The sequence below is a fragment of the Nicotiana tomentosiformis genome, chromosome 5, assembly GCF_000390325.3.
Source record: "Nicotiana tomentosiformis chromosome 5, ASM39032v3, whole genome shotgun sequence".
NCBI classification, from domain to species: domain Eukaryota; kingdom Viridiplantae; phylum Streptophyta; class Magnoliopsida; order Solanales; family Solanaceae; genus Nicotiana; species Nicotiana tomentosiformis.
In genome coordinates this window covers 68,938,927-68,960,613 of record NC_090816.1, presented here as the reverse complement: position 1 = coordinate 68,960,613, position 21,687 = coordinate 68,938,927, and the positions used below count along the sequence as shown (strand labels likewise).

The 21,687-nt window shown below is 40.7% G+C and overlaps 1 long non-coding RNA gene across 2 annotated transcripts; it reads right to left on the bottom strand.

Moving 5' to 3' along the window:
* Positions 1-2,485: 2,485 nt before the first annotated feature.
* On the bottom strand, positions 2,486-17,227 carry LOC117279263 (uncharacterized). 2 transcript variants are annotated; one of them, XR_011407850.1, is made up of 4 exons: positions 17,203-17,227; positions 17,015-17,110; positions 4,361-4,676; positions 2,486-3,069 (listed from the first exon to the last, which is right to left on the bottom strand). It is a non-coding gene; the product is annotated as an uncharacterized lncRNA (long non-coding RNA). The 2 variants fall into 2 exon arrangements; XR_004509678.2 differs by lacking the exon at positions 17,203-17,227 and having other exon boundaries at positions 17,015-17,194.
* Positions 17,228-21,687: the final 4,460 nt, after the last annotated feature.

The window sequence follows — 21,687 nt, the reverse complement described above, 5'->3', positions numbered from 1 at the left end:
TCAGCTAGTATTTCTTCGTAAGCTTCGTCTACCTCTGGTTGTGATTCAGTAAGTCCAAAATTTCTTCTTTCCGAACGGATCCAATCTCTGAAAAGTACTGATTTTTCCAAGCTCTCCCTCATAGACGCTCTATAATCACCGAGTTGAAATCTTGCTTGACTGAAAGCGCTCTCTGATGCCACTGTTGAAGCTTGAATAGTTAAAATATCTCGGGCCATCCTTGAAAGAATCGGAAAGTGTTTTTCTCTGTACTTCCACCATTCCAAAATATTAAAGGAGCCGTCGGGATTCACTTCCTCAATTCCCTGTGACAAATAAACTTCAAACTCATTTAGTTGTAAAAAATCACTAGTACTAGAACCTTGAGAACCCCTGAACCCTGCCCAAGCACTAAGTGCTCTTACTCCCGCAGTTCTTTTAGATGATTGAGAACTAGAAGAAGAAGGAGTTGGAATATTTGGTCTAGCATGATCTAATGCAACTTGATAAGCATTATAAATAGTTTGAACATTTATTTTAATTGAGGCTATTGCGTTCAGAAGTTTAGACAACTCCTCATCTTCAAGTGCTAAACCATTATAAATAGTTTCATACCAAAATTGAGGACCTCCTAATTTCATAGTAGGATTTAACAATGCAGTAATACCATAAATAGGGGGAATAGGGAAAAAATATTTTTTAAACTTTTTTCTCATGGAATCAATAGCAAGTTGATAAATTTTTTCACCCTCTGAAAAATGATCAAATAAATTTGCAAGTTCTGCAATATAAACTAAACAGTTAGAAATAGTAGGATAATATTGTCCAGAAAATTTATTTGTAGCAATATGAAATTTTTCTAAAACATCTACAAGCATTTTAACATTAGTCCAATCCGCATTTATAAGGTGCTCATCATCATCACTTACATGAGCATTAAACGTTGAGTTTATGGGGTTTCTATATTCATATGCAATAATTAAACTTTCATACATGTAATTCCATCTAGTTGGACAAGGTTTAGGAACCTTTCTTTCTCTTAGGCCAAATTCACCGCATCTTTTAAAATATTCTCTAAATCTACTTCTACGGTTTGAATAAAAAAGCCAATTAAGAGCCATTTTAACCTTTTCAATTTTAACATTTAAATTTCGCATACAATCACTCACAATTAAATGGTAAATATGACAAATACATCTAACATGAAAAATGTTACTAAATACAGGACTTAGTATAGTGGTAAGCAAGGCTACATCATTTGTGTTACTAGTAGCATTATCCATTGAAACTGACATTATTTTATCACTAATGCAAAAATATCTACAAATATCCGCAATCGTGCTAGAAATAAACTGCCCTGTGTGACGTGAATTAATTATTCTATAAGCAATAATGCACTTTTGCATTATCCAATGCTCTTCAATCCAATGACTGGTAACAGTAAGGTAATCACAGTCATTACCACTTCTACCAATATCAGTTGTAATAGCAAGATGATAATTTATATGAGTAAATAAATAGCGCAAATATTATTCATATTCATGTTTATATTTATAAATATCACTCTTTACGGTTGTGCGAGGAAAACCTTTATAAGTAGGATTATAAATTTTTCTAATATAATGCACAAAGTGGGGGTTAGAAGGAAAACTATAGGGTAAGCACATAACAGTGACCATTTTTGTCAATTCTTCCCGATCTTTTTTGGATCATAATATAAAATACCACCGGTAACAGTGTTAATTCCCGGTTGAAATTGATTTGACCCGGTACTAAGGTCAGCCTGACTAGGTGCACTTGTCCCTCAGCCAAAGCTTTCATACGAAAATATCTAGCTTTATCTTGAGGGTGTAGCAATATGTGTCTAGTCAAATTTCCCGTCCCCTCCGACTTCCAACACCCCGACTTCTAACATATTGAAAAACTAACTCTTTGCCACAAGTTTTACAGTTAGCCCTATTTTTTTCTCTTAGTTGAGTAAAAAATTGCCAAACAAGAGATGTTTCTGCCCATTTAGGAGGTTGTCTAGAAAAAGTAGGGGCACTAATAGGAGGGTCAGACGGGGATCATCTAGATTATTATTAGTTGGGTTAACTTCAGGAGCAGGACTAGTGGGTGTATCATCATCCGGTTGCGTTTCATCAAAATCTATTTCTTCATCATCATTTTCATCAATAGTTGGATTACCATAAAGAGCATTCATATATTCATGGTTTAATTGTTCACCGGGTGCAATATTATGGAAAAATTGACTCTCGGTAAATTGTAATAAACTATTATCGCTATTAAGAATAGGAGGTATAGGACGGGTAACATGTTTGGGTCGGGGAGCCGGGGGAAGTGGAGGAGGAACATATTGGCCACTAGATTCACCACTCTTCGATTTTTCCTCATTTTTACTAAACATATTTTTTAAGGAATAAGCCATCTTAATTAATCAAGCAAAGTAAATAAAACAAACAAAATTATAATATTAAAACTTAAGAGTTTGAACGAGTTTACCGAATTGACGAACAACTTGTTGGAAATTGATTATCGTTGAAGACTTCAATTCACCAACTTCACAATTGATTCACAAATTATAACAATAAAGTAAGCAATAGTAGCAATTATAGAAGTAAATTAGAGAGAGATTGTGATAGATTGATGATTTTGTAAGAAAAAATGAAATAATGATGGGGTATTTATAGTTGAAAATAGGGAAAAAGTGTAATTATAAAAAGTTTGGGATTAAAACAAAGTTGAGGAGTTAAATGGCTATTTATGAAATAGTCAACGGCTATTTTTGACAGCCCAACGTTTTTTTTTTTTTAAATTTTTTTTAAAAAAAAAAAATAGCCGTTGGGCCCGCTAGGCCCGCCCGGGCCCTGGCGGGCCTAACGGGCCCAAATCATAGGACCGGCCCATGAGACCGGACCAGGCCCGCTAAAACCGGACCAAACAGTCCTGGCCCGTTTAGCCGTTTGGCCCGCGGTCCTGAACCGGCCCACTTGCCAGCCTTGCTATATACATATGACCAAAAACACAAAATATTCGGTGCGCGCCTTCAATCTCTTCCTTGGTGGACGTCATCGTTTAAGAATCTTGTCCCTGTTATTAAGGAAAAACACATGATCACTTTGACAATTCTCATAATTTAATGCTTAATAGAAAAAGGGGTGACATAAAGCACATAAGACTATAAATCAATGACAATAGTTTCAGCACATTCAAAGATAAATCTTAGCAACACTAAACACAATATCACCCAACTATTCAAGATAAATATAAAAAAAGCTTCAAGACTCCCAAACATAAATTAATAAATCTTTTGTTATCACATGGCACACGTAATCCAGGGGTTGAATGAGAACTCTTTTAAGCTTCATCATCAATTTAGCCTTTCAAGCATGCAATAACATGTCAAAGTGTAGCAAACCAAATAAACGAATTGATTTGATAAACACCCAAACAACATAACTAAGAATAAGGCAACAAAAAAGAGCACTGAATTTTCTTAAGACAGTATTGTGCACAAATGAAGTAGCCAGCAATTCTTACAAGAGTTCTCTTAAAGCGAAAGCAATGAGCTAACAAGTTTCTTTTATCCATCTACACCCAAATTTACCCAGATCAATTGCATAGGTATCGTAGCACTATGATATTCAGAGGCCAGAAGCAAGCATATAGAATTATCTTTAGCTTAATATGTTGAAAATGCAGATAAACGCAATGATAAAAGTGATATAGACTAATCTTCCCAACCTTCGATCAGATCCAAAGTTGACCAGGAAAAAGGCAATAAAGTTGCAAAAACAAACAAGTAAGCTGCCACACTAAAGTTGCAAAAACAAACAAGTAAGCTGCCACACTGGACTATGCGTAAAACACAACTACTGATCTCCCTACCAGACAACCATCTCAAAACATCCATATCCTCTTCAAAATAAAAATAGCAATACAACTTTATACCTAACAGAATCATTTAATGATCAGGTTAAATCACATTGTAACACTCTAACTGCATTTATAACTTGGTAGTAAACTGGGAGTTGGCAAGTTTGTAGGTTTAGGAAAATCAACAACTATATGTTAAATTGAAGCTATATATAGCACTATGCAGTGATTAAAGCTTGATTTATTAAAGATTTTGATATAAAGGTTAATTATCTGGATTAAGTCATAAAAATAGCACACGAATTCAGCAATATCATCATTACATGCTGATAAAATAGATTCGGTAATATCATCACCACATTACTGATAAAATAGCACCAGAATGCCGATAAACGAATGCAGATATAGACAATTATATTACAATAGACACCAAAATACAAATAAAATAGCACCAGAATTCTAGTAGAACTAGAAAAATTTATCAAGAAGGAGCAAGAGCAAGTACCTATTGCATTCTGGTCGTAAAAGCAGCCAATTGTCTTGGATGCTCTTATCTACTTCTACATTCACGTGTTCAGGCTTCTCTTCCAATTTCTTTTGCAATTTCCACACTTCATAAGAATCCTAGAAACCGTTCCTCAACTAGTCTCCTCTTACACCAATGCTTAGCTTGAACAAGGTGTTTATATACCCTTTACAAGGACATGGAATCATAATGCTCACCCTTGGTTGACTGAACTCCCGATTGAGAAGGCCGCCGACTCCATCTTTATACGTTTGGTCAACTATATTCCTAATATTCAACCAACTTTTATTCATTCCTATTTTTTTAAAAAGGCAATCAGTTAATTAATTAAAAGTGCAAAGACAACAATAACAAAGTAGACACATTTGTGAACTAGTAAGACTAAACAATATTCAAGTCATGTTTCAAGTATGCTAAACAAAACTTGACAAAAATAAACACATGCACAAAATGAAACCAAATCATACAACTTGAATCATAACTGAGATGATTTCAAATTATGTAGAAATAAAAAACTATTAGAAAAATAACTTTAAGACGTCGATTGAAACAATCAGAAGATGACAAGATTGGAAGCATTAGTATGCTCTGGTAAGAAGAGATGCGAGTGGTGATGGTGGATGTTCATAGAAGGGGAAGACTGTTACTCCTCCTCCACCCGGAAGCCCACTTGGTTCACCTCCCACTAGATTTGCTCCCCGCCTCAATCCAGTCGATCATAAGAAGACTTGTCCTCCGTTACTTCGTGTTTCAATAAGAATGGAAGCCATCACAGTGGCAATGATTGCTGTGAGAGGCAAACAATCTGTTTACCCGAAAAATGGATAGAGTTGAATTTATACGCAGTTTCGAAGATATGTGGCGTAACTTGATACAAAATGCAAGGATAAATAAAATATAAATGTAGATTGGAGAGAATGCAATCTAGATAAGGTTACCAAGAACAATGAACCTTAGGATTCGACAAATAGAATCAATCTAAGAAACTGAAAGAGCGATTCTTTACTGTAGAAGAGTATAGTACTTTTATTACAATGTAAGTCTCAGAAAACTTGTCCTACATAAATGATAACCAAGCCCTTTTATAGTGGAGGGATTCGGCTCCAAGCATAATAAAATAAACATTCAGTGGGAGACCCATGATAAGTCAGCTTTTCCATAATTTCTGCCAAGATTCTCTCTAGTGGGATTGCAACGGCTTTTTTCTGCGAGCTCGATCTTGCTTAGAATCCTCGATTTTGGTTTGAGCTTGATTTCGGCTCGAACATGTGATCTTGGTTCGAGCCCGATCCTGGTTCGAGCCCTCGAATTAATTCCAGGTCAATGTTGATTGGTCTCTAGATTATCAGCACGATAGGTCTATCCTGCATCATGGTTCGATTCTTATTCAAGTTTGATTATGATATCGATCTCGATACGGACCGGCCTCCCCGGGTTCGAGGTTAGTTCGTCCCCCCTTCGGGATCTTACTTCGATACATCACCCTTCGAACTCGATCGGACATGCCAAGACTGAAATCTATTTCGACCATATACAGATAGTCCCCTCGTTTCTCAGAAAGAATATGGCGAGAAACGATATGATTTTCAACAGCTCGATCGGATTATATCTTGTCGTTTTCATCGGGTTCGACCATGACACATCCGGTAACTGTCCCGTCAGTTTAGTCTTTCAAGGTATTTAATGCATGTCAGGCAGTGGTCGGCCATTGCTGATACTGAACCGCCATCGTTTGAACCTATAAATAACCCTTACTTTTATCTTTTACCATTTTTACATCTTATATCTTCCAAAATTTCCCAAGTTCTTCTTCGTACTCTCCAACTTACCAGTAAAGCTGTGATTTCTTTCCGCAAAAACCCCTCTTCAATTCTACCAAATCTATGTCACTTTCTTCTATTCCTTACTTTTGAATTCAAAAATGGCGAAAACATCGCAAACTATTCCTCAGAAAGAGAAGGCTTCATCTTCACAGTGTGTCGCCGATTCGACACCGGCAGAACCACGGCCTGAGGAGTGTGTTCCCGAGGCGTGCGTCCTTACTTCAGATTTTAAGGTTGATAAAGGTTCATCGGCCCTGGCCGGTGTGAGCCGGTATCGAGGTACATGTGTTCGATAACCGAGAAGCACCTCGATCTGTTGAAGAAGGATTGTAATTGGGGTGGAAAATAAGTAATAATACCTACCCCTGACGAAGATATCACTTCTTATGTGAAAGGGTTTTTGAATGTATATACTTACCCTTTCACTTTGGGTCCCCTCGATTCCGTCATTATTGACTTCTGTCGACAATATCAGGTAACCCTAGGCCAGGTCCATCCTTCTTTGTGGCGGATCGTTATCCTGATCCGATATTTTGTGAGCAAAATCGAGGGGATGTCGTTCACCCTCGATCATCTTATCCGGCTGTACCATCCCCGACTTTTTCGAGAAGGGTTAATAAAACTCCAGCGTCGGGCTACCAAGGATCTGTTCTCGAGTATTGACGAGGACATGGACCGGGGTTGGATGTGCAGGTTCGTTCGAGTAAGGACTTCGGACCTGATTCCGACTGAAAAGATGCCCTTTCCCGAGGAGTGGAATATGAAACGTAAGTGAGATCTTGCTGTTGCATTTATTTTGTTCTTCCATTTATTCTCTTATCGACACTCCTCCTTTTGTGATGTAGCGGTTCCTTAGATGTCTGGAGCGGTCCCCGATCTCAAGAACTGGGTACGAGCTCTTGTTTCGACCTCTACATACGCAGAGCGCTCATGGCATGATTTGTCAAAGGGTCGGTGGGAGGCCAAAAATCACGGTAAGCTCATTTCTCAGACTCTGATGATCTAAACGAGGCATTTCTCAAAATATTTTTTATAAGGTTTCCCTTATGCAGGTTTGGGTAAAGACGCGGTCTTGAGGCTCATGTCCAATGAGGAGGATGTTTCGACCTCTGTCCCAAAGCCGGTGAAGGAAAATAAAAGGAAGAGAGCCTCGGTTCCCGAATATCCAAAACCAAAGAAGAGGACGGCTCGTAAGCCGAACAAGAATGTCATTCCTTTGACCGTGGAATCCGTTCTGCGTCTAAGGGATGAAGATGAAGAAGAAGAAGAAGAAGAGAACAACGAGTCCGCGCTGGCGGTCCGAACGAAGAGAGCCACCGATGCCTCATCGCCGACTGGATCGACGATGCTCTATGAGGCTCCGCCTCGAACTGAAGATATATCGGAGAAAGATTCAGGTAGAGTCTCCGAACTATCGGATGTCGAAGACGCCTCTCATCGGAGTCACCCGGCAGGGGATACGATTGAAGAGCCCCTCGAACCCCTCCGAGCTGAGGGGAACGCTCCAAGCGAGTCATTTGGGGCAGCAGCGATCGAGGATTCGCCTACCTTTCCCGCTTTTTCCGCAGGGGTGATTCGGAAAGCTCAAGCTCTGGGAGCCCTCGATCTAGACAGGCCTCACGATGAAGAAAATCCATTTCGTGACCTGTTTACCGGTATTGAGGATGTTGCCGGTGCCGGTGATGAATCAGATCTTTTTCACGGATTGCGGCAGGCTTTGAATCATGTGAGCCTTTAAAATTATTTTGTCGGTACTATCTTTATGTTCGTTTTTCGTTAACTTCGCTTCTTGTTTCTTTGTAGTCAGCGACAGTCCATCGAGAACAATGTTCTCATTCCCAGAATGAGCTGCATCAATACGCGGCCGACCTACACCGCGCTACTGACGAGAGGAACTCCCTTAGACTTTCCTTAGGGCAGAGAGAGGAGGAAATAAAAGACCTCCGAGCTGAGCTGGCCAAGGCTTGTCGATATCAGAATGATTTGTCTGAGCAGGTAATGATGCTTTTGAAAGCCTATGGGCTTGATACCGGAACGATAGCTAACATTTCGATCTCATAGCTGCAGCAAAAAATCGTGATGATCGGGAAGCTTCGTGAGGAGGTCGACGTGATAAGGATGGAGTTCTTGCGGTAGAAAGAAGGTATGGACCGCTTTGCTGCAGAAAAAGAGACTGCTCGAGCCCAGTTATCATCATCCGAAACCCAACTTCAGAAAATGAAGGAAAAAGGCCTGGTTCAAGCAAGAAGAATTGAGGAGCTTGAGGCTCGGCTGGCCTCTGTACTCGCCAAGGCCGAATCCAATGCTGAAAAGGCAAAGGCCGATGCGGATGCGCTCGTGGCCGTCTATCCGGCCGATGCTGAAGCTGCCCAAGTCCAGGAAAGAGAGGCAGCCGAGTCCGCCGATAGTCGAGCGCATTGGGTCGCCGAACTTGCTAAGTGTCGATCTAGAAGGGAAACTCTCGAGGAGATTCATGCTCGCGGCTTCGATCTCGCTGAAGAGATAAAAAGGGCAAAAGAACTCGAAGCTGATGCTGAAGCTCTGGTTTCTGATAGTGATGACGACGACGATGGGAGCAAGAGCGGATTCGAAAATGGGGGGGAACCTGAAAAAGAAGAGACCGCTCCCGGTCGAGAAATTTAGTTCTTAGTTTTTACGTTGTAATCACCCATGCAGATAAATTTGTGTATAGACATATCTCCCCTTTTGCCGACTTGCCTCTATTTTTGTTTCTAGTCTTGCGAGGACTTTATTCGCCTTATGAATGTTTCCACAATATTTTAAACAACTTAATCAAATTTGGACCTCGTAGCCTCTATAACCGAGCGAGCGTTTACTCAAACTTGGGGCAATGTAGCCCTTTAGGCTTATTAGTTGTCAATGATTCGATCTTGAAGAAATATAGCCCGTGGGCATAATGGTCGAGCGAGTGTTTGCTCGAACTCGAAAATGTAGCCCGTAGGCTTAGTCGAGTGAATGATTCGAACTCGAATTAATGTAGCCCGTAGGCTTAGTCGAGTGAATGATTCGAACTCGAATTAATGTAGCCCGTAGGCTTAGTCAAATAAATGATTCGAACTCGAATTAATGTAGCCCGTAGGCTTAGTCGAATGAATGATTCGAACTCGAAGTAATATAGCCCGTTGGCTTAGTCGAGTGAATGGTTTGAACTCGAAGTAATGTAGCCCGTAGGCTTAGTCGTTCGAACTCGAAGTAATGTAGCCCGTAGGCGTAATGGTCGAGTGAGTGTTTGCTCGAACTCGAAATAAAAATAGCCTGTAGGCTTGGTCGAGTGAATGATTCGAACTCGAAGTAATGTAGCCCGTAGGCTTAATGGTCGAGTGAGTGTTTGCTCGAACTCGAAATAAAAATAACCCGTAGGCTTGGTCGAGTGAATGATTCGAACTCGAAGTAATGTAGCCCGTAGGCTTAATGGTTGAATGTATCATAATTCTAATTGCACAATAAATCTCAAAATAGAGGAATTTTTTTGGATATAAGATGCCGATAGAGAAGAGAACTTTCTTCGCACGTTATTACACGCCTGGGTTCGGGCCAATCTATATGAGCATGGTTCGCTTCGACTATTTGGCTCTTACAGTTTTTCCTATTGGGACCCTATTGCTATGAAATAACTTTCTTGCGGGACCTCGGATATTGTCATAAATGCTGCACGATCAATGGTTGCCTCATTAAAAACCTTGCCGAAAAACCCATTTGGGATAAAACCGGTCTAAGGGAAAAAGAGTGCAACGCGTGCTTTCTAGCGAGAGATCCATCCCTTGTTCGGACTTATGCAGGGGTCAGTTTTGAGATATAAACGAATATGGAAAGGTTGTACCTTAGCAGTAGTACCGTTTTAGATGTGATACATTCCAGCTGCTTGATAGCTGTTTGCCGTTTATAACGCCGATCCTGTACGACCCCTTTCCGATGTTCTCTAGTATCTGATATGGTCCTTCCCAATTCGGTCCTAGCTTCCCTTCATTTAGATTTCGGGTATTGATGGTAATTTTTCTCAACACTAAGTCCCCAGGCTTGAAATGGCGGATCTTGGTTCTTCGATTATAATATCTTTCGATTCGCTGCTTTTGGGCGGCCATTCGGACGAGAGAAGCTTCTCGCCTTTCGTCCGATAGTTTGAGGCTTGTATTCATAGCCTCGTTATTTGATTCTTCCATCGCGAATTGAAATCTGGCACTGGGTTCACCAACTTCGATTGGTATCAATGCTTCGGACCCATATACTAAGGAGAACGGGGTCGCCCCCGCACTGGATTTTGACATTGTCCGATATGCCCAAAGGACTTCGGGCATGATTTCTCTCCATCTCCCTTTAGCGTCGTTCAACCTCTTCTTTAAGTTTTGAATGACAGTTTTGTTTGTTGATTCGGCCTGCCCATTCCCACTGGGGTGGTATGGCATCGATAGCATCCTTCTTATCTTGTGGTCTTCGAGGAATCTTGTTACTTTGCCGCCAACGAATTGTTTTCCATTGTCACATACTATTTCGGCGGGTATTCCGAATCGGCATATGATATGATCCCAAATAAAGTCTATAACTTCTTTCTCTCTTATTTTCTCGAACGCCTGCGCTTCAACCCATTTAGAAAAATAGTCAGTCATAAACAAATGAATTTGGCTTTACCTGGGGTCGATGGCAGAGGGTCGGCGATATCCATTCCCCATTTCATGAATGGCCACGTGGATAAGACTGAGTGGAGTTGCTCTCTGGGCTGGTGGATCATCGGTGCGAACCTTTGACATTTGTCACATTTACGAACAAACTCCTTCGCATCTTTGCCCATATCGATCCAATAATACCATGCTCTGATTATTTTTCGGACTAATGTATCGGCTCCAGAGTGATTCCGGCAAGTACCCTCATGCACTTCCCGTACGACGTAATCGACATCCCCCGGACCCAAGCATACCGCCAACGGTCCATCGAACGTTCTTCGGTACAACATTCCGTCCGACGCTAACGTGAATCGAGCAGCTTTGGTCCGTAGGGTTCTGGAATCTTTAGGGTCCGATGGGTGTTTTTCGCTTTTCAAGTATTCAATATACTTGTTTCTCCAATCCCAGGTTAAGCTTGTAGAATTTATTTCGGCGTGACCTTCTTCGATTACCGATCTCGAAAGTTAAACAACATTCCCCGAGCCTGTATCATCTACCTCGACCGACGACCCCAAATTCGCAAGTGCATCGGCCTCCTTATTCTGTTCCCGTGGTACATTCCGTAAAAGTCCATTGTTTGAAATGGCGCAAAGTGATAAGCAGTTTATCTAAATACCTTTGCATTCTACCTTCCCGAACTTCGAAAGTTTTGTTTACTTGACTCACCACCAGCAAGGAGTCGCAATTGGCTTCAATGACTTCTACTCCCAAGTTTCTAGCTAGCTCGAGACCTGCAATCATAGCTTCATACTCGGCCTCGTTGTTAGTCAACCTGATGGTTTTAATAGATTGCCTAATAGTGCTACCCGTGGGTGGTTTCAAAACTATGCCCAGCCCGGACCCTTTTACGTTCGAAGCCCCGTCCGTAAAAATGATCCATACCCCTGATGATGTACCTGATTTCAACAGTTCTTTTTCAACTTCGGGTACGAGGGTTGGTGTGATATCGGCCACGAAGTCTGCTAAAATTTGAAACTTGATGGCCGTGCGGGGTTGATATTTGATATTGTACCCACTGAGTTCGACGGCCCATTTGGCCAGTCGGCCTAATAACTCGGGTTTGTGCAAAATATTACGAAGCGGGTAAGTGGACAATACACATATGGCATGACATTGAAAGTACGGCCTTAACTTTCTTGAGGTGCTTATCAGTGCAAGTGCTAATTTTTCTAGGAGCAAAAATCTAGTTTCCGCCTCTCCTAAGGTTCGACTCGTATAATAAATGAGGAATTGTGTACCTTGCTCTTCTCGAACTAGGACACCGCTTACGGCGACTTCCGATACTGCCAAGTACAAACAAAGTTTCTCGTCTGTTTTTGGAGTGTGAAGCAGTGGTGGGCTTGATAGATATCGCTTTAGTTCTTATAATGCTTGTTGGCACTCCGGGGTCCAAGAAAAATCGTTCTTCTTTTTGAGTGGAGAGAAAAATTTATGACTTCGATCAGATGATCTTGAGATGAACTGGCTTAAGGCGGCAATCCGACCCGTTAGCCTTTGCACGGCCTTCACGCTGTCCACAACGACGATGTCTTCGATGGTCTTGATTTTATCAGGGTTAATCTCTATTCCCCGATGTGACACTATGAAGCCGAGGAACTTGCCCGAACTGACCCCGAAAGCACATTTCTCGGGGTTGAGCTTCATGTTGTATTTTCTTAAAATCTCGAACATTTCCTGCAAATGAGTTAAATGGTCCTCTGCGCGCAGGGACTTAACTAACATGTCATCAATATAAACTTCCATTGATTTTCCTATTTGTTCTTCGAACATTTTATTTACTAGGCGTTGGTAAGTAGCCCCTGCGTTTTTTAGCCCGAAGAGCATCACATTATAACAATGCGTTCCATATTTGGTGACAAATGAAGTCTTTTCCTGGTCCTCCGGGTACATCTGGATTTGATTATACCCGGAATAGGCATCGAGAAAAGTGAGGATCTCGTGGCCGGCCGTGGCATCGATCATGCGATCGATGTTGGGCAGTGAAAAAGAATCTTTGGGGCATGCTTTGTTCAAATCCTTATAGTCCGCACACATTCTAAGTTTGTTTCCTTTTTTAGGCACTACAACTACATTGGCTAACCATTCAGGATATTTCACCTCACGAATGGACCCTACTTTGAGAAGCTTGGTTACCTCGTCCTTTATGAATGCGTGCTTTTTATCGGACTGGGGTCTTCTCTTTTGCTTCACCAGTCTGAACCTGGGGTCCAAACTTAGCTGATGCGTCGTTATGTCCGGCGGGATCCCTGTTATATCTAAATGGGACCAGGCAAAAAAATCGATGTTATCGATAAGAAATTAAACGAGTTTCTTCCTGAGTTCAGGGCTCAACCCCGTTCCCAAGTATACCTTTCGCTCGGGCCAGTGCTCGATTAATATGACTTGCTCTAGCTCCTCGATCATCGATTTTATGGCGTAAGAGTCATCGGGAATCACGAAAGATCGAGGGACCCTTTGATCACCATCCTCTTCGATTTTCTGGTTGGGTTGAAGCCGATGTCTGTGATTGCTATTTGGTGTCCCGTTCTCCTTCCGGGCCCGATCCTTTTATCGGCGAAAGTGAGGATACTGGTTTAGCTTCGTCGACGGTGAACATTTCCTTCGCGGCTGGTTGTTCTCCATACACCGTTTTGACACCTCCCGACATCGGGAATTTGAGGGCCTGGTGTAGGGTCGAAGGCAAAAGTCTCATGTTGGTGGTTTCGCATGCCATATTGAACCCGTTTAGGACCAGAGTTGCGGGTACGATCTGATCCTGTAGGCCGAGCCGCTCCACTACCTTCAATCGGATGATGTTGGCCGAGCTACCTGGATCGATTAACACACGCTTAATTTTAGTTTTATTCACGAGTACGGATATTACTAGTGCGTCGTTGTTAGGTTGGATGACCCCCTCTGCATCTTCATTATCAAAGGACAGAGTCCCCATGGGTGCGTAATCTTGAGTCCGAGATCGCTTTTCCCTCACCATCGATGTTTTAGTGCATTTAAGCATTGGTCCCTGAGGGGTATCGATGCCGCCGATGATCATATGGATGACGTGCTGCGGTTCTTCTTGCTCGTTTTGCTTGCTGAAATCCCTACTTCTAAAATGGCTCTTTGCCCTATCACTTAGAAACTCCCGAAGGTGCCCTTTGTTAAATAAGCGAGCTATTTCCTCTCTTAGTTGCTTGCAATCTTCCGTTCTGTGGCCATGGGTACCATGATATTCGCACGTTTGATTGGATTTCTTCGGGCAGGATCGGTCTGCATTGATCGAGGCCATTTAGTATCTTTGATGCGTCCGATGGCCGACACGAGAGCGGATGCACCAACGCTGAATTTATATTCTGATAATCGAGGTGCTTCTATAGGATCGGCATATTTATCCAAGCCGCTCTAACTCATAAGCCCCTAAGAATTTTGTCCTCGATCAGTCGTTCGATTGTTCCGAACTGTGTTGCGTGCTGAACCGTTGTTCACCCGATCTGCGACGTACGGTCGATATCGGTCTCTGTTCGGCCTTTGTTCTCTGTCGATCTACTTTTGATTAATAACTGTCCTGTTCTGATGAACGGGTCCGTACGGGGCTCCCGACTGATCATCCTCGACCCTAATTTTCGATTGATATCGGTTGTGCACATCTGCCTAAGTTACCGCTGGATACTCGATCAAATTTTGTTTCAGCCGATGTGATGCTGTCGAACTTAGCTCCTTCAACCCTTGGGTGAAGGCTTGTACGGCCCAGTCGTCTGTGACCGGGGGTAATTCCATGCGTTCCATTTGAAATCGGGATACGAATTCCCTCAGCATTTCTTCCTGCCTTTGCTTTACTTTGAAGAGGTCTGATTTTCTCGTTGCAACCTTTATGGCATCAGCATATGCCTTTACGAATGAATCTGCTAACATGGCAAAAGAATCGATGAAATTCGGCGGTAAATTGTGGTACCAGATCATAGCTCCTTTCGAGAGGGTCTCCCCGAACTTTTTCAACAGCACGGATTCGATCTCATCGTCTTCCAAATCGTTGCCTTTTATGGCACATGTGTAAGAGGTGACATATTCGTTAGGATCGGTTGTACCGTTATATTTGGGAATTTTGGGCATACGAAATTTTTTGGGGATTGGCTTCGGTGCCGCACTCGACGGAAAAGGCTTTTGTATGAATTTTTTCGAATCAAGCCCCTTTATCATTGGTGGAGCCCCCGGGATTTGGTTGACCCCAGCATTGTACGTTTCCACCCTCTTGTCGTTGGCTTCGACTCATTTTGTGAGTTCCTCGAGCAATTTAGTAATTCCGGGAGTAGTCCCCGATTCTTGCTCGTTAGATTTCACTATGGCAGGCTCTGTTCTGGGGGTGACTTCTCGAAGCGGATTGGAAACCGGCCTGCTTTGTGCGCGAGTTTGGCTCTGTAGCTGAGCTATCACTACTTGTTGGGCTTGCAGCATCTCGAAGATCATACGTAAGCTGGCCCCGATTTTCCCTGGGTTTTGGATGTCTCGGGCTACGGATCGAGTACCGCCTTGAATGCTTCTTTCCGGTTCGGAACGCTGGTTCGCCTCCAAAGCTATTTGTGAATTGACATCCAATGGTATTTCGGCTCGAATTTCGGGTACTTCGATTCGAGCCTCGGGTGCCAAGTTGTTGGTTTCATCTTGAAGGCCGACTTCGTAATCGATCGGTGAAGCCATTCGATCGGTGGTTATTCGTAGCTGACCCGAAATTCAAGATGTTTTTAAAAATAAGTGCAAAGCACAATGGCGTGTTTTTTTCCAGATTTGTATCAAATGACCACTGTTATCCTCGGCCCCACGGTGGGCGCCAAACTGTTTACCCAAAAAATGGATAGAGTTGAATTTATACGCAGTTCCGAGGATATATGGCGTAACTTGATATAAAATGCAAGGATAAATAAAATGTAAATGTAGATTGGAGAGAATGCAATCTAGATAAGGTTACCAAGAACAATAAACCTTAGGATTCGACAAATAGAATCAATCTAAAAAACTGAAAGAGCGATTCTTTACTGTAGAAGAATATAGTACTTTTATTACAATGTAAGTCTCAGAAAACTTGTCCTACAGAAATGATAACCAAGCCCTTTTATAGTGGAGGGATTCGGCTCCAAGCATAATAAAATAAACATTCAGTGGGAGACCTATGATAAGTCAGTTTTTCCATAATTTCTTCCAAGATTCTCTCTAGTGGGATTGCAACGGCTTTTGTCTGCGAGCTCGATCTTGCTTAGAATCCTCGATTTTGGTTTGAGCTTGATTTCGGCTCGAACTTGTGATCTTGGTTCGAGCCCTCGAATTTATTCCAGGTCAATGTTAGTTGGTCTCTGGATTATCAGCACGATAGGTCTACCCTGCATCATGGTTCGATTCTTATTCGAGTTTGATTATGATATCGATCTCGACACGGACCGGCTTCCCCGGGTTCGAGGTTAGTTCGTTCCCCCTTCGGGATCTTACTTCGATACATCACCCTTCGAATTCGATCGGACATGCCAAGACTGAAATCTATTTCGACCGTATATACAATCCAAAGATGAGGTCTAAATCTACACATGGATGGATGGTACTTTGGTTTGCCATTGCATCTAAACACATTGAAGAACCATATCAGTACTCCTATATAACCAAATGATTTCTAAATGGAAAGGATAAAACACAAATAAGGCATTCACCACCAATATAAATGCTAAGATTTTTTTATAGCATTCGAATCCTTGAACTGTTTTAAAACTAACTAAATTCTACAGCTCTATTAGCTACAGGAAGAAAGCTTACAGATGATATGAAAATAGAACTCAAACAAGACCAAAATTATAGGAAATTGAACTCAAATAAGACCAACAATACAAGATACCAAAACTATCCGAACCATAAAATGATTCCTAAGGACAGGATCTTTGAGTTGCATAAGGCTAGAAAAACGACATGAATTAAGAGAAAAATATGTTCACCAGACAATATAACAGCAAAATCATCTCTAGTCATGACTTTTAGTGGGAAAATAGGACCCAAAATCCATATTCCCAAACCACCAAGTCAGACATGGGTTAATCTTTTTACCCAACATGCAGTCACGATAACCACACCAAAAGGTATAAGATATCAAAAGAGAAAGTTTCAGATTACGGAGATACCGAAAATTCCGCTGACTCCTCACCGCCGATAAGGGATTTAAACAAGACATTGCTCCTGTAGATTTTCAAATGGATGAGAGAAATTGGAGGTGGAATCTGAGTATACAATTGTGAAATTAGTGATTTGAGAAAACTACATGTACCACCGAAGAAGATTTGTTATTTGAGCTTTTGGGTCTCTAACATACTTGATAAAGTCACAATTTCTCATAGTGTCAAGACCCAAACCGATGGGCCGCGATAGACAGTCGATACCTTACTCAACCGAGTATCATCTTTCGTATCATACTATCATAGATAAATGAGCCGGAGAGGCAGTCGTGAGATAGGTAGAATAAAACATGAGGAAACACTCAACATTGGACGACCCAACATTTAATACAAACTTATTCATATGACATACATGCCTATACGACCAAAATGATCCCTCGTACACTGAACATAGGCCGACAAGGTCATACAATCTTTCACGTACATGACATATGTCTACAAGCCTCTAAGAGCAGATAAACACAATAAAGGTCGGGACAGAGCCCCGCCATACCAATCAATACATGTCCTAATCATATTGACCAAATAAGCAACTCCGGAGCAATGGAGCGCACCAACACCTTTCGCTGAGCTGATAGCCTACTTGGAGGACTCTCAACCTGTCTATCAGGACCTGCGGGCATGAAATACAGCGTCCCCAGGCAAAAGAGACATCAGTACAAATAATGTACTGAGTATGTAAGGAATGAAAATAAGTAAATAAAAGACATAGAGAAACATGGAATAAAAGACTCAACATGTAAGTCTGAATAGCTATGTAAATCATCTCATATTTATAATGCCATGCATATGCGTATAATTGTCATACCATGCATAGGTATATGCGTTCATAACATCATCAAGCCTCTGAGGGCATCCTATCATATCATCTCGGCCACTGTGGGCAAATCATCAACGTATACCAGCTGATCAGGTGGTGGTGCGTATATAACGCCGTAACTTTTTTCCGTATCCCATATACATATAATATACACGTATATAATGCCATCTGGTCATGGGTCAATGTACATGTATAAATGCATGAAATACATAAGAAGTGCGTTAATAAAATTTCTCGGAATGTCATAAAATCAATATGCCTTTGACTAATATCATAAAATAAACTTTATCAACTTACGTATTTTCTGAGACCCATGAATAAATAATAGAATAATAGGATACATGAGGAATCAAGAATATAGGCACTTCTAGTACTTTTATGAATAGAGTTATTTATGAAAGTTGTGCATTTGCTTGTTTCGTTTGTATTGTATGTATCATGCCAAAAGGAAAGAAGGGATAGGCTTAACATACCTGAGCCGATTCTCTTAACAATCCCTTTAATACACGTCAATTACGACAAATCACGTAACGACAGATCGAAGTAAGAAAAAATTCATATGATATTCTTGAAAAAGATTGTACCGTACTCCCTTAGAATTTGCAAGTCACGTTGCTATTACATAACGTAATCTCGTATGAATTTTTGTTGTAGCTTCATCCGCACTTTGTTGTTTTCAAAGTGTAACACCATTTGATACACTATCAAAACGTAGATAACTGACTTTTAATCCTCAAAGAGACGCAAATTCCTTTGGATGTCATTTGTTATAATCAACAACAGGTACAAGGTTCCAACTTGATATCTCATTTTAGAGACTACTAGTTGTATTTTTCCTTTTCTATTTCCTTCCTTTTTGATCCAAGAATTGGACTCAATTTAAGAAAGTAGTCTTTCACATTTGAAGCCGTTAGAAAACCAAAGAAAGTAGAGGACCAACGCCTCTTAAGAGTTTATTGAAACTTTATTCATTATCTTGTAGAGACACCAAGTGAATTAGAGAAGTCTTAAGTCTTTGGGTGTGGGCCCCACTTATGTATGACTTGGCCAACAAATTCCTCTAAATGTGCCACCTAATCCATGACTTGCCTAGTCATTATTTGAGTCCCTACTTGCTGCCACTTGGTTAATGCTTATCCACCTCAATAATTATCAATCAATTCCTTAATTAACTAGTTAATCTCTCATTAATAAATAATTAATAAATTATTCACATAATTAAGAATTATCCTAAATTACTTAAAATACTACTCACTTTTAACATACCCCATACACCTTACTATCATAGTCATGTGGTATCTTGTATGACACTAATCCATAAATACTGGGTATTATAGCTTGGACCATATTTTTATCCCAAATTGACAATCACAACCGAAACTCATTTCCTTTGGCTTGCTTACCCTCTCACCTTCACGAATTTATTTATCACTTTTTTGAAATAGCATAATTCTTATAATCTCAAAATAATCTCATTCCCAAACTTACGTCGATTAACTTACGATGAAACTTTAATGTACGAAAATGCGGGATATAACATCTCATTTTCAAGCTTATATCAATTTACTTATGGCGTACTTTCACGAATGAAAACATAGGGTGTAATATCATTCCCCCCTTTGAAATATTCATCCTCGAATGTTGACTGATGCACTTATCATTATCATAACTTATGTCTTCCGAATACTTTAGTACTCTCCTTGCCATCTAGGCAACTGTTCTGTAAATAATTCCAAAGGCCAGGGCATTCCCCCTTTAGGCCTCTTTCTCATACCATGACTTGTGGTCTGCTACCAAACTCCAGGTTACTCTCGTTGCTTATCCTATATGTATAAATCTAAGTCCTTTAATGCTTCTTCATAACTGTTCATCTTAAGAATGATGGCCTATTCTCATCTCATACTTTGTAACTTTTATCCATCCATTGTTGATTCACCTCAATGTTGATCTACAATCTACTACTGATAACTTGGAACCTCTTACGTAATCACTAGGCCTCACGTTGCATCGAGGAACATTTGAAGTGATTTTTCTAATCCACCTGGGGGCGATACGATACTATACTTCCATAACCGTATTTCGTAGCATCGCAATATGGTTTACCTTACGTGGGTATTTTAATCCTGTGCCGTCCGTGAAATCCCTTTTTTTTCTTCTTCAAATTATTACTCAATCGAAGGCCCAAACGTCATCCTTTATCTATCACAATTACACCCTTATTCTACTACGATGGCAGCATTCTATCTCTTCTAAATGCTATTAGTCTTAGACTCATTTGAGTTCATTCAGGCTATACTCAGATTTCTATAACTTAGAGAAACCATTAGCTCTCTTGTTTTCCTGGGCTTAACCCTGAGGACTTATCCATTCTCGTCACCTTTTCACTCGCCTTTCCTTATCCTTACCAATGTCTTCCTAAAACCTTGTCGCTTTACCATACTTTAGCTTGCGACCTACACATATCTATTTATACTATTCGTAACCTTCCTTCAACTTGCTTGCACCATAGATTTCCTTATGTCATCATGGAACATCAAGCGAGACATCTCATTATCTCTAACTCTTCTTTACTCTCTTAGTTAGACTTCGCGATAGCTAGAAAACATAGGCTAGAAAATATGCCACTGACGATGCTGCTATCATTCCTGGATACTGAACCCCAACGCTTCTAGCCTTCTATCCTAAGTATGGACTATACATAACCTTATGCATATGAGTATCGCGTACGTTGTTCACTTTTACCTTACTTACCTTAAAATCTCGCATCACATCTTCTATATCCTTCACGACCTTCCTTCTACATAGGTATAATTCACATCCACATACTGACTTCTTATGAGGCTGGTACTCTTTATAGAATATGGTTATTGTACTCTTGCACTTCTGATACTAAGAGTGATTCTGCAATGTTTTCAATCACGATTTCTATAATTTTCTGGGTCCAATAATCAGACTCATGATTTACTTGGCTGATGTAACTCTTTAGTTTCCTCTTCCCCCTGATCAACCTTTATGTAGGCTTAAGCTATATTCCGATTTACGGCTCATGGTATTAGTTATTACTTTAGTCTTTCATGAACACTATAGAATATTCATAATACAATCTTCTAACAATTCAATCCTTTGTCTATGACCTTGTCACGACCCGAAATTCCCACCTTCGGACCGTGATGGCGCCTAACATTTCACTTGCTAGGTAAGCCAACGTTAGAATAATATTAATCAATTTTTAAACAATCTTTAAATTATTAATAATCAAGAAAATAAAAGCGGAAGCAAAGTTTGAAATATAGTAAAATAATCCATAAAAATAACGGTGTCTAAATACCATTCCAGAATTGGTGTCACAAGTGCACGAGCTTCTAGAATAAATACAAATAAAGGTCTGAATAAAATAAAGCTTTCTGAAAATAAACACACAGCTAAAGTAAAATAGACGGGGACTTCAAAACTACGGACGCCATGCAGTTATACCTCAAGTCTCCTCTGCTAGCTGAAATCCGAGCAAATCTATGGTACGCCGCTGGGACCAACTCCAAAATTTGCACAAAAAGTGCAGAGTGCAGTATCAGTACAACCGATCCCATGTACTGGTAAGTGCTAAGCCTAACCTCAACGAAGTAGTGATGAAGCTAAGGCGGTTCACTTACATTAACCTGTACGCAATATTGATAATAACAACAAATAATAGAAATAAATCAAGTAACTCATTTATAATAATTGAAGCCAACTCAGCAGTCATAATCCGTTATCATTTCAACCAATTCTGTTGCAGCGTGCAACCCGCTCTCATAATATATTC